This window comes from Aquila chrysaetos, chromosome 3 (genome assembly GCF_900496995.4).
Source record: "Aquila chrysaetos chrysaetos chromosome 3, bAquChr1.4, whole genome shotgun sequence".
NCBI classification, from domain to species: Eukaryota; Metazoa; Chordata; class Aves; order Accipitriformes; family Accipitridae; genus Aquila; species Aquila chrysaetos.
In genome coordinates this window covers 40,230,898-40,243,488 of record NC_044006.1, presented here as the reverse complement: position 1 = coordinate 40,243,488, position 12,591 = coordinate 40,230,898, and the positions used below count along the sequence as shown (strand labels likewise).

Sequence of the window (12,591 nt, the reverse complement as noted above, 5' to 3'; positions counted from 1 at the left end):
TGGTTGTCCAATGATAATGGAAGAACAGGACAGCTCAAAGGAAGCTTATCTTGATTTAGTAAAAAGAATTACAGTAATTTTCAGACATTTTTCACCAAAGTCTTGTGAAGGCTTAAAGGAGAGAAAAAAAGGCAAGATAACTGTACCTTAATGACTCTACTTAGTCCCCACAGAAAGAAGATATTCTGCACCCGAGCTGTTCGGGAACATATGACCTAGATGTATTCTGCTGACTCAGACAAGTGCAGAGACACAGAATAATTTTAAATAATTTACTCTCTCTGCTTCCATGCAGTTTAATATTTTAAAAAGAAAAGGCAAAATATGTTTGAGGGATTCCTGAGGGAAGACAATGGTGTAACTGGAAACAGAACAACGATACAGCACAATTATATTAAAAACTGTCTGTCAATTTATCTAGTCAGATCAGAGAGAGACTGAAGCACTAATTGCACTTTATTTTCACTGTGGTTTCTCTGCATTGCTGCTCTTACCTAAAGTTAATTGATTGCAGTTTAATTGTTTATGCAGGCTAATGTGAATATTCTTTAAAATGCTTACAGGATAGTACAGGTATTTTAAGATTTTAAGTGTTTGCAATGACAATATATTAATAAAAAATGTCAACTGTTTCAGCACTATGACACTACTATAGCTGGTCTTGTGCACATTGCCGTATCTGACATTTTTTCCACTATTCAGGGAAACTTCTGGCACATACACCTACAGAAGAAAAAGGTGGGGTGTTTACTGCTAAAATAGCAGTTAAACAGTTTACTGTTAAAACAGCACTCAACACAGATGTCTGAGATTTCTTATCGATCTTATCATTGCATCAGAAATTCCAGCCCCAAAATGAACAAATATATTTCTCTTCTCCCTCCATGATATCCTGAACAAGTAAAAATATCAGCACACATTTGGACTCCTTAGAAACAACGACTACTATCAAAAGTTTCCCCTTGAAAGCTGCTAATTTATTTGAACGACAACGCTGGGGGTAAGGGTGTGTGCAAATCTGGGTTTGATCATTAACTTGGACATCTTTCAAACCATTCAAATGTGACTTTTTATTTTTCTAAAGCAGTACCATTTGAGCACACACTTCTCACAGCATAGCAGGCTTCCAATATTAAATCAAAGAAAGAATGCCTTTTGGATAAAGGCTATAATCCATAAAGTGGTAATTGTGAAGAAAACACTTAAGAGTTTGGCTGTAGACTATGAACAGGTCATACAGGTGCTCAACCTTGCAAAAAAAACTTCAAGACAAGATGTGTGTTAAAGGTGTCCTCTACCAACACAATGTGGGGTGATGAATTGTCTAGGGACCTCACACAACCTTTTAATTTAGGTGAGATTATATACAAGAATAATCAGCCAGTTGAGTTGAAAATGCATTACGAAACAAACAAACCCCTTTTTACAAGCAGAGTTTTGACCAGTGTGAAAGGACAAGGTACTATAAGCTGGAATGACTTCAACTGATAAAATAAATCCAGCAGAGGACACCTACCTGCAGACTTGCATATGTGCCACTAAGTTTCAGTACATTATTGGTTCTAGATGAGTGTCATGCAGGTAGACATGAAGACAAAACCCCACTTTAATTGCCACTCTTATCACTTGCAAGTCATCAGAGCATTTGTGATTAAACTGAAATGCAACTGGTATAGCGTTGCCCAAGCTTCACCGTTAATGAAACCATTTAGTATTTTTCTATGAATTATTCCAAATATATACATTTATTTCACTGTGTTGGTGATGTCAATGTAACTACTTTCCAGCACCCTACGAGTTCACATATACCTTCAGGTAAGTCATCATTTAGTGCTCTAAATTTGTCTTCTGATGCCTTGCCAGACCAGCCAAAATCTTGAATAACTTGCAGGCTTACTGTGGATCTCAGTATTCAAAAGAAATATTTTCTTTATTCTAAACACAAACTAAGTGGATTTATCTGAAATACATAAGGCAGCTGAAAGACATTAGACATCCAACAGCCTAGAAAGAAGGGTTAAAGTGATACACAGTACTAATTTTTATTACATTAAGTTCTTCAACTTAGATACCGAACATATTGCCAGGTAGGTCTAAAAAGATGAGAAGGAATGCTTCAGTACTGTGTTACTGAACAAATTGGAAGGTATGCAAGGCAGACTTTTACATACCTACAGACTGAGTAGGCAGAGAAAAGAATTAAAAACCTGTAGATATCTAATGTTCAACAGACTCCTGAAGTCCTCCTTGGAATAAAGCAGGCTCAATAGTATTTGTGAGGTTTTTGATTTTTTTCCCTTAAGTGTACCACCAGTTACTGAACTAAAGCCAAATTGCTATTTTGGTAACACTTTTTAAGTATGAAAGTATTAGTAAGCTACTCTATAACTAGAGTTCACTTCAACACACAGTGTATTTCATACAGGGGGGAATATAACAGTTAAACACTGCAAGCTGAATGTTACAGCCTTATACTGAAAACATGATTGTCGTAAGAGTTGGCACTGGGATCTTAAATTATGTTTCTAGAGAAGGAAGCTAGCTAGCAGTCTACTACAGTTTAAATCTACTCATTTTGCTAGGTAGCAGTTTTTCCTAGAACCTCATTCGGTTCATTTTAAATGTGACAAGGATGGCAATTTCTCAGATACACCCACAACCTGTGTTTGTTCAGAACACTACTGAACTTCATCTTCCTCCATCATGTAACTAAAGCAGTCTGTTAGCAGCTACCTATCTAAGCAGGACATTTCTAGTTGCCTACTTCATTTTCCTTTTTTCTTAGTACAACTTCAGTTTGTCCTCATTCTCATTTTCATGCATTTGCCACCTCTTTGCCCTCTCACAAGGTACCATCCTGACTCAACTCTAAACAAGCATCTTTCATCTACAGAAGGAACAGAATGCTCCTCCTTTACAGTACCTCTAATAAATCAGACTAACTCACAAAACCACCTACTGTTAAACCCTACTCTTTTTTCACAGCTTATTTGCTCCTCCAACAAAAGGCAATCCTGAAAACCTTAGAAACACTGGGAATTGCTGCAAACAAATCTCAAAGAACACCTTGTTGCCCATTCACACAATTCTTTACCACAGAGCATGTTAGCATACAGGCCTGATTCTCTCAACAGAGCATACCTCAGAGCTACATTTCGGTGTAGACAGAGGTAACCCTATGCTTTATATCAACAGGCCCTAGATTTGATTGCAGACCCTTACACTCATGGATGGACCACTGCAAGTTGAGAGAAACAGGGAGCATACAGTCTATTATAGGCTGTATCCAAAACCATTCTGCATATGAAAGCACTAGAAATAGACAAAGAGCTGTACATTATGCTATGCCACTACATAATAACTGCTGCAGTTTCAGGTAGTTAACAGGCATCACACTTGATTGACCTAGAATCACAGCGGGCACAAAGGTTGGAAAACCACTTCTGAGCGACAGCCACAAGGTAATACACTCCAGTTGCTATCTTTTTATTTGACAAAAATATACTACAGCAGGGATGCAATATTGCACGTGGTCGTATTTTTTCCCAGAGTCACCTGGTCACTATTGACTTAGCTTAGTTTGTGTTCACTATGAAGAAGTTTTGTTTAACAAGTTCCCTTACTAAGATCTTCTCTCATTGTAATAAATCTCATTCACAGACTGCCAAGCCAAATTAATTCTATGAACAAATCACCATTACTGTCAATGGTAAAACAGATGAGCTCATAAGTACTCTTGATGGAGAAAGAAAGGAGTAACATCCACTGGGCAATGTTTCACATTGTGATGTTTGGAGCCAGACAACAGGTACAACAATTATCAGGGCTTTATAAACATATCTGAACATCACTATACTCCTGAAATAGGGTGAACATGGAAGTGCTATTGCCTAGCACCACCTCAAGAAAACTAACCCATTGTCGTGGTTTAACCCCAGCCAGCAACTAAACACCACGCAGCTGCTCACTCACTCCCCCCCCACCCAGTGGGATGGGGGAGAAAATCGGGAAAAGCAGCAAAACCCGTGGGTTGAGATAAGAACGGTTTAATAGAACAGAAAAGAAGAAACTAATAATGATAATAACACTAATAAAATGACAACAGCAATAATGAAAGGACTGGAATGTACAAATGATGCGCAGTGCAATTGCTCACCACCCGCCAACCGGCACCCAGCTAGTCCCCGAGTGGCGATTCCCCGCCCCCACTTCCCAGTTCCTATACTAGATGTGACGTCACATGGTATGGTATGGAATACCCCTTTGGCCACTTCGGGTCAGCTGCCCTGGCTGTGTCCAGCTGTGTCCAGCTTTCTCGCTGGCTGGGCATGAGAAGCTGAAAAATCCTTGACATTAGTCTAAACACTACTTAGCAAGAACTGAAAACATCAGTGCTATCAACATTCTTCGCATACTGATCTCAAAACATAGCACTGTACCAGCTACTAGGAAGACAGTTAACTCTATCCCAGCTGAAACCAGGACACCCATAAATCTTCATAGACAAAATACTAATCTTCAAGTTGAAAATAGCAAGAATGGGAACATTTCACTCTAGAGTATTTTCCATTTCACAGTATGAGGATCTTACAAATGCTAACATGTATTAAGAGGGGTCAAAAATTCTAAGTGGAACAACTTGCACTATTAGTGTCAAAATTTGTCAACAATTGGACTTCTAGAGTGGCCAACAAGGAATAAAATTGTTATTCTTTAAGTCTGTACATAAAGGTTGCGACATAATCTAATGAAAGCTTTATTTAGATGTCATTTTTCAATTATAAAAAAAGGAACAGACAAATAATGCTGTTATAGCAACGGACAAGGAGGACAGATTGCAGTATCCCATCCTCCCCTCACAAACACATGACTGTCAGAGACTGAAACCACGCTCCTAGGAGAATAGGGAAGGGCATAAATTATTCAGTGTGTTTTGGAGCCTTCCCCCCAGCCCAGGAAAATTGAAATAGCTATGTATCCACAACAAAGCACTCTGAGCTTAGCAAATCAGAGTCCAAATTGGAGAAAGGAAGATTTTCATACTAACTTGCTCAAGACTTTTTGGTTTTGGTTTTTTTGGGGGGTGTTTGTTTTTTTTTTTTCTCCCAGAATAACAAACACTGTGTATTGCTTCTCTGAAAGCTGCAATTTGGTACTGAAATAATCTCTTATAAAGTTCAAGAATTTGACTGCTACAATAGAATTACTTCTCAGAAAAATAACTTTATCCTCTCATATCAAATAGATACCAACTCTTTTCAAGCCAAATAATTTTCCTTGTTTGCCAAAATACCCTGAAGGCATTAAGCATGAAGTAATTACTAGTTTTACAAAGTTACAAATTATGTGAAAACTAGCTTGCCAACAGTAGCTTTCATAGTTGCATGTCTTATTAAAAAAAAAAAAAAACAAACTAAAAATAAAAATTCAATAGTATGAACTATTAGGTTTTGAAGCTCTTCTAATAACTTATTGTTCAAGTGATTCCAAAGCTTATTTCTAAAACAGTGAAACTGCTTTTGCCAACAGCAAGGTCTTTTCTCTGTCTTTTATTTCAATTGGAAAACAAAACAATAGGCTTATAATGAAAGTGCAGCACTCACTAAGAAGCAGTGGGCAATAAAAAGAATTAGTGTGAGAAAGCAAGGTAAAGAAATTTAACTTGAAATTTAACTCATGCTTATTGAGATGAGCCAATATTTGGTCTTCACACTTTTTTAAGGGCTGCTAACTTAATGCCCTGCAACTTTATCTCAAGAAAAGCTAAAGATGCCCCTAAAGTCACATATAAAAACCCTTTGGTTTTAATACAAGTTAGGTTAGCTGGGGCTTCTGAAATGTTAATTAAGATTTATTGTTAATGTAAATTAAGATTTACACCAAATGAAAAAAATTCTGAAGTAGCTATTCCTACATGTAGATCTACTCCTTTCCTGACAAGGCACCATTTAGGACATGTTAAGTGATGCACAGGTACACAGTTCTGCCCTTAATACACTATGCAAAAGTTTTGTTTTCTACACCAATATAGACTCTTGCCTAGAAATTTACTAATACCCAGTCACCGTCATGTAGAGCAATACCAGACCAGTAAAAGATATTACATGAGAAGTCAACTACTGCCATTACAGCTCCTCTGCACAAGAAATCAAAACAATGCTCAAGTAGATATTAAGAAAAGTTCAGTGAGACCAAGCAGCCAGCACTGACAATAGAAAAGCATTCACTTCATGTTACTATGAGTAGAATTTCACTGTAAAATTTGCCTTGTATTGATATGATTTGACTCACAAGCTGGCAAAAACTTGGCTTGATCAAGCCAAACCTTCACCTAGGAGCATAATTGCTGCATTCATTACTCAGCACAGCTACGCTAGGCAAGTCTTCCAGCATGGATGGAACCACGAACAATACACTTTGCTTTCATTCAGCTTAGTGAGGTTGCATATATACATCACACAAAGTCATCTTTCAAAGATTTTCTAAGTTTGTCTTCAAGAGTTTTGTTGGCATAACTGTTGAGCTTTCTGAAGCACAGACATAATCAAAGTGTTGTACAGGGTGAAGTCTAAACTTCTCCTAACCTCCAGTTTTTCAAGCACACCTGTGACTGTACTAGATAACCCATTGTTAATGCTGCTGATAATCAACATCATGTTTTCTAGACAGTGCGGGTGTCCACAAAAACAAGGATAAGAGGGTTAACACTGGGGCTGCATCTCAGACCTCCACAGCAGTTTTGTCAGAACACCAGTTTTACTGATCATATAGCCTAATTTTTCCACCCTCACTTCTAGTTTCTTCAAATTAATGCTGGTCTGGAACAGGTGCTTTAGATACCAGAAATACAGAGGCTGCTAAACATCTTGCTTTTAAGTTCTGAGTGCATTCTGGTGATGACAGCATTTTCTTTAACGTTTATATTGCAAAAGAGATTTGAGCTGCTTTTAAAGTCCAGAGAGCACATTACACCTTTTACAAACGCATACAACTTTTTTCTGTGTATTAAAGGATGACTTTTCCTCACTATATTTTGGGGTTTTATAAAACAAAACCCCAGCTGTGCTAATACTTCTGAACTATTTCAGTAATGTTTAAAGATTTCAATAAATTTGTTTTCATGGATACCAGAAAGGGTAAGTGACCTAACCTGCAAGAAACATTTACAATGAAAAACTGAGAGGCAGCATCTGAACAAGGGTCCTCAGATTTGGATCAAGGCTGTCTCATTAGGAAGGGAAGAATATATCAGAGAGCCCACACATTATTTATTCTCAACTCTTCCATATTTTTAACAGCGTGGCAGGAGAAAGGTCAGTTACAACTGTGAAAACTTTGTTCAGCGTTTAGTTGTTGGTTTTGAACGTCCATTTTAACTTTCAAATTAAGATGTTTCCTGAGCCTGAGACAAGCTTGTATTTCCATTTACAAATCAAGCCTAGTGTCTTACGCACAGAGACATGTGATCTCTGCATCCTGCAGAAAAGCAATGTTTCCAAAAACAGAAATGAAAAGCAAAATTCATTCAGCTGCAGGCACAGAACAAAGACAGCAAACTGAAAGGCACAATAATAATATTGTTCTTATCTTAGGAAACACTGAAAGGTTATTTTTTTAATTGACAATTTGGACAGTTTTAATGCATGACTTATCAGGAGAGAGGAAGGTTGCATTTATTAAGAAATTAGAAAGCAGAGACTGTTCCTAAACATAAAGCACAAAACCATGCCAGATCTCTGTGTCCCTCTGGTTTGGACATTTCATTATTTAGACCTTAGTCAAACTGTTTGACTCTTTCCTTACCACCAATGGATGATGATACCAATTTACCACTTGTAGGTGCCATGCTCAACTTTGATTGTCCCTCTAAGCTGTGTCTGAGAAGATCTCTAAAGGGAATTACCAGCAGCTGAAACTTAGCAAGCCATGCTCAACTTTTCTCTCTCTTCTTTTTTTTTTTTTTAGATTAACTACATGCTGAAAATTTCTCAAGAATTTCCTCAAAATGAGCAACATCTCAAACTTCTAGTCAGAGATTTAGGATGGACATTTTCTCCAGTAAGTTTACTTTTATTTTTGAATTACAAGAAGTAGCAATTCCCTACAGAGGCATAAAATCAAGTTGCACTTCAAAGCTTTCCTAAGTAGTACGCCCCCTTCAGTCATTTAACTGAGCAAATGCATAATAGGCCTGGAAGGAATTGAAAATATTTCTCTTGCTGTATGTGGGAAAATTTGGAATATTCTTGGCAACAGCTGCCAGATTGCTTAAGACTGTCTAACAAATTAGACACTGGCCATCAAATGAGCATGGTAAAACTCTTCAGCATTTAAAGTCCTTACAAATGGTAGGATTTCAGCTGTTACAAAAGTTTACAGTCCCTTGACCAACCAGTTCCATTTTAATTGTCTAATGCACGCTCGCCCAACCTTTCAAAGTAGGCATCTTTCAAAAGAAGATAGGATCTTATTTTTTGCCTCAAGTAATCTGAATTATGTTAATGAAAATGCAGTTCTATTTAAAAACAAATCAGGGTCACTCATCCAGAAGACAACAGATTTCAGACTCATTTCCATCACAGGCTATGCATACAGGGAAAATTCATTATTTATACAGACTTTTCACTGAGTGGATGTCAATGCACTTAATTAAGTCTCCAAGCAGTCACAGAACTCTATTCCTTTTGTAGCTGCTGTTCCAGCCTGCAGTCTAAGGTCATATTTGTAACACTCTCCATTTCGTAGAGAAGCACCTGTTTTCCTGCTTCTGTCACTAGGGCAGAGACCCTTGTTAGGAGCTGCTGGTGTCTAAAGCATCTTTGTACAACACACAACTTCATAATGAGAAGCTGGTAACTGCTGCATAATACTTAGCCATGTAGCTTTCCCTCTTTGTAAAGGGCCAGCATAACCCAGTTCTGCGGTTCAGTTAGGTCTTCATCACTGCACAGGCGAGACTGTCCACCTCCACACACAACTGGCTAATGCACACTGACTGGTAGTCATTTCAAATTAGCAACATTGTTATGTTAACAAGGGGTAAATTAAAAAGCATAGAAGTATCTTGTTGGAAGTCTCAGTTTAGTTTAAAATATAACCTAAAACAACAGCAAGTGTTGCAAAGCTAGCAACAGAGTTTGCAAATGTTAGGATGTAATGCAACACAGAAACCAGCCATTTGGGTACCCTACAGAGAGGCTGGTATAGATAGCAATTCTGTGCAATTTCTCAATCTGCTGAATTTACAGAAAGAGAAGGCCAATACACTACAGGGACAATGTCCAGCTTCACAACTCTTCAAGTCCATAATAAAGAAAGAAATTCTTACTAGAAGCTTCTAGCATAAACTAGCACACTTTTCCACATGCAAACTGTGTAAAGCATCCATGGTTGATGACTTTTGAAGGGGAGGGTGGAGAGCCAAACTGAGTACCCTTTACCAAAAATACCAAACTGAGCAAGAGTAAACAGATGGAGCTTAAGCCATGCCCTACTTTACCAGGGAAAAAAGTTACAAATGCCTTCCAAAAAAAGAAGTTACCATAAAAATCTCAAACTCTAAGCATCAGAAATACTTTTCTGGTGAGGACAAAACCTACTCATATCAAGAAAGGATTTCCATCCACCACATTTGCCTCAATATAACACCTGTCTTTTTAGACTCTGTGTGTAAGCTCTGGGATCTAAACCGCTTAGAACAGTTCACAGCACTATGAATGGTTTGTTAACTTCAGTCTTGGATTTATCTCAAATCAGCAGAAATCCTGTGTTCACAGAGATCAACTTCCTAAATACATATGATTGAGGATTTGTTTTGAGATTTCTTTTTGTCTGGCTGGAAGGTTTGGGATACATGTTATGAACAAGCCAGCATGCTTAGTGGTGCTTTAATGCCCCACTTCTAAAACAGTTTTTGAACCAATAGTTGAAATGGTAATAGTCTATAACCAAATGAGTCAGTCACTCCACTTCCCACAGGTTCATGTTTTTATTATCTTCTAAATTAATGAGGAAATTAGCATACACAGTTTGCATCACAGAATTTGCCAAGTGTACTACAGCACAACCACTTCTCTGGGATTATTAAAGTTTCATATCTTACAGGTATGGATGGCTTTTGTTTTCAAAGGGATAGATTTATACATATGTGCACTGGTAGGACCAGGGCCCTAACAAAGCTGTCTTCTGCTTGAGATGCTGATTTAATATGATCCCCCCCACCCCCCTAATTATCAGTACTGGAGAAAATGTCTTTTTAAGGCAGGTTAATCATAGCCTCTAGTATTATTATAGCAGCACAGAGATCTCAGTTTTGTAGACTCTTGCAGGAAGGTATGTCTGCTCATCAGCCTGCTCAAGTGAATGAGACCTTTGCATACCTACCTGAGCATTAACAGTATGCTTAGAAATGCACATGAAGGCATCTAAATTTCAAGGTGACTATATGAAAAGGCACCTTCAAAAAAAAAAAAAGAAAAAAAAGAAAAAAAAAAAGGCGGGGGGACGACACGCAACCCACGCCGGATCCTTAAAGAGCAGAAGGCAAAGCAGCAGCTAGTAGAGAGGGCAGCCAGGGAAGACAGAGACCAGAGAGCCTTGCTTCAAGCTGGAAGGCAAGGGACAGCTGGGGACGGCGTTTGCCGATGCCTGCCCCAGACACGAAGTCCTCCTCCCGCCCCGGACCCACCACCCGCACCACCGGGGCCCAGCCCCCGCCGGGGCCACCGCCCCCGCGGGCCGGGGGAGGCCTGCGGGGCAGCCATGTTACGCGGTGCCCGCAGCCCCCGCCCAGGGCGGCGCGGTGCCTCCCGCCGCCGCGGGAGCAGGTGCGCGGCGGCCCGAAGGACATCGCCGCCGGGGGACGGCGCCCGCACCGGCTCTGCGCCATCCTTCCCCGCCGGCCCCCTCCCTCCCTCACCACCGCCCGGCGCTGACGGGGCGAGCCCCGCCGGACAGGTCGCTGCCCGCAGACCCCGCACCCTCCCTCCTCGCCGAGCAGTAAGGCACCGGCCCGGTCCCGCCGCTCAGAGGAGGGAGGGGAAGGGGACGGGGAGACGCCGCCCTGCCCCGCAGCGCTACCGGCACCGTTACCGTACCTCAGCGCGCCTCACGCTCCGCTCCGCACCGCTCCGCTCCCCTCAGCCTGGCGGCGGCAGCGGCGGCCCCTGCCGGTGGGAGAAGGCGCGGCGCGCGGCCCCCTCCCCCCTGCGCGCGCAGCCGCCGCCGAACCGCTCCGCGCGGCGAGTCCCGGCCGGTGCTGCGGCCCGGCCCCGCGTGGGTCAGCGCCGCTCGCCCGGCCCACCGCGCCCCCCGCCGGCGTCGCCTGCGCGGGGGTTGCCCCACGGCCACCGCGGGCCTCGGTGACCGCCCGTTGGGCGTTTCACCGCGGAGCTGGCCGGCTGCCCTGTTGGCACCGAGCCTTCCCTCAGAGCGCTTCCTGCCCTTGCCCGGGGTCTCCCCGACGCCCCCCGTGAGAGAGAGCGCCGGTCCTGGCTCCCGGCGGCCCCTCAGGGCGCGGGACGGTGGCCGCCGGTCCCTCGCGTGGGTGGGTGCACCCTCAAACGCCGCGCCGAGGCGTGGGCCGCCAAAGCGGGAGGACGTGAAAAGCGCCAAGAGGCAGCAGCCACCTTCCACATCCCTTCATGTTGGGGGTTGGAAGAGAAGGGGCTCATTTATTCAGTTTTAGTCATGTAATTGGATGGGTAACTTGTGTTCCTCTGTCTCACGCACGGGCTGAGTCTAGAAAGTAAAGCGGGTAATCCAAAATGTGGTTGCTACCTCATTAACCAGTCACACCGCCGGATAAGGGGTCCGCCAAACTGCACAAAGCTGAGGGGATGACCTCACGACTGGGGACTTCGCTGCCGGCTGCGTGTGAAGCGTCACGGCGGGCTCCTGCCCCTCCAACGGCTGAACCCTTGGGGACCTCTCAGCCCTTTGGGTGCACCAGCAGCAGCACCAGCAGGCCCGGAGCAGGAGGGCACTGACCGTCCCTCTGAGGCCCCGTGTAGAGCACCCGTGTAGAGCACAGCATGCCTGGTCCGCACCACGTGGAGCGGGTGGCCTGCTCTGTTTGCCAAACCTGCCCAAATGGGGCTTTCCCATGTGCTCCATCCTCAGCACACAACCTGTGCCTCCACACAGAGGTGAAAACAGTTTCACTGCTAGGTGTAATCACACAGGTCCCTGGCTACCCAGTTAAACTGCTGCGGTTTAGGGAAACAAACATGGTTTGCTGGTGTGAGGCAGCACCTTTACGTTTCTATCTCTGTCTTCAAGGAGAGGAACCTTGCTGGACGCTCCACCAGCACCTGCCTCAGACCAGACTCTTAGTGTGGAGCAGACTGCCAAGTATGTTTGATGGGAAGACGGGAAGGTTGAAATGAAGCTGGGGAGGAGGTCAGAAAGGCAAGGATGAGCCAGTAGACAGAACAAAGAGCATTAAAAGCTAGAGTGTTTCAGCATAAGAGCAGGAAGAAGCAATTATGTTAGGTTGGTGCAGCAGTGTGGAACCTAGGGAAGGCACAGAAAATATAGAAACCTATAAAAAAGCTTTGTGCCTAAGTCCACAAGGTTTATTCTCAGCTATTG

General features: G+C 42.4%; 1 protein-coding gene across 1 annotated transcript in view; it reads right to left on the bottom strand.

Annotated features, from left to right (window-relative positions):
* Positions 1 to 11,217, bottom strand: part of SCRN1 (secernin 1) — a 39,997-nt gene extending 28,780 nt beyond the window's left edge. The window contains exon 1 of the mRNA XM_030009786.2: positions 11,097 to 11,217. The gene's annotated coding sequence lies outside the window, so the exon portion shown is untranslated. The remainder of the gene's footprint in view (positions 1 to 11,096) is intronic.
* Positions 11,218 to 12,591: the final 1,374 nt, after the last annotated feature.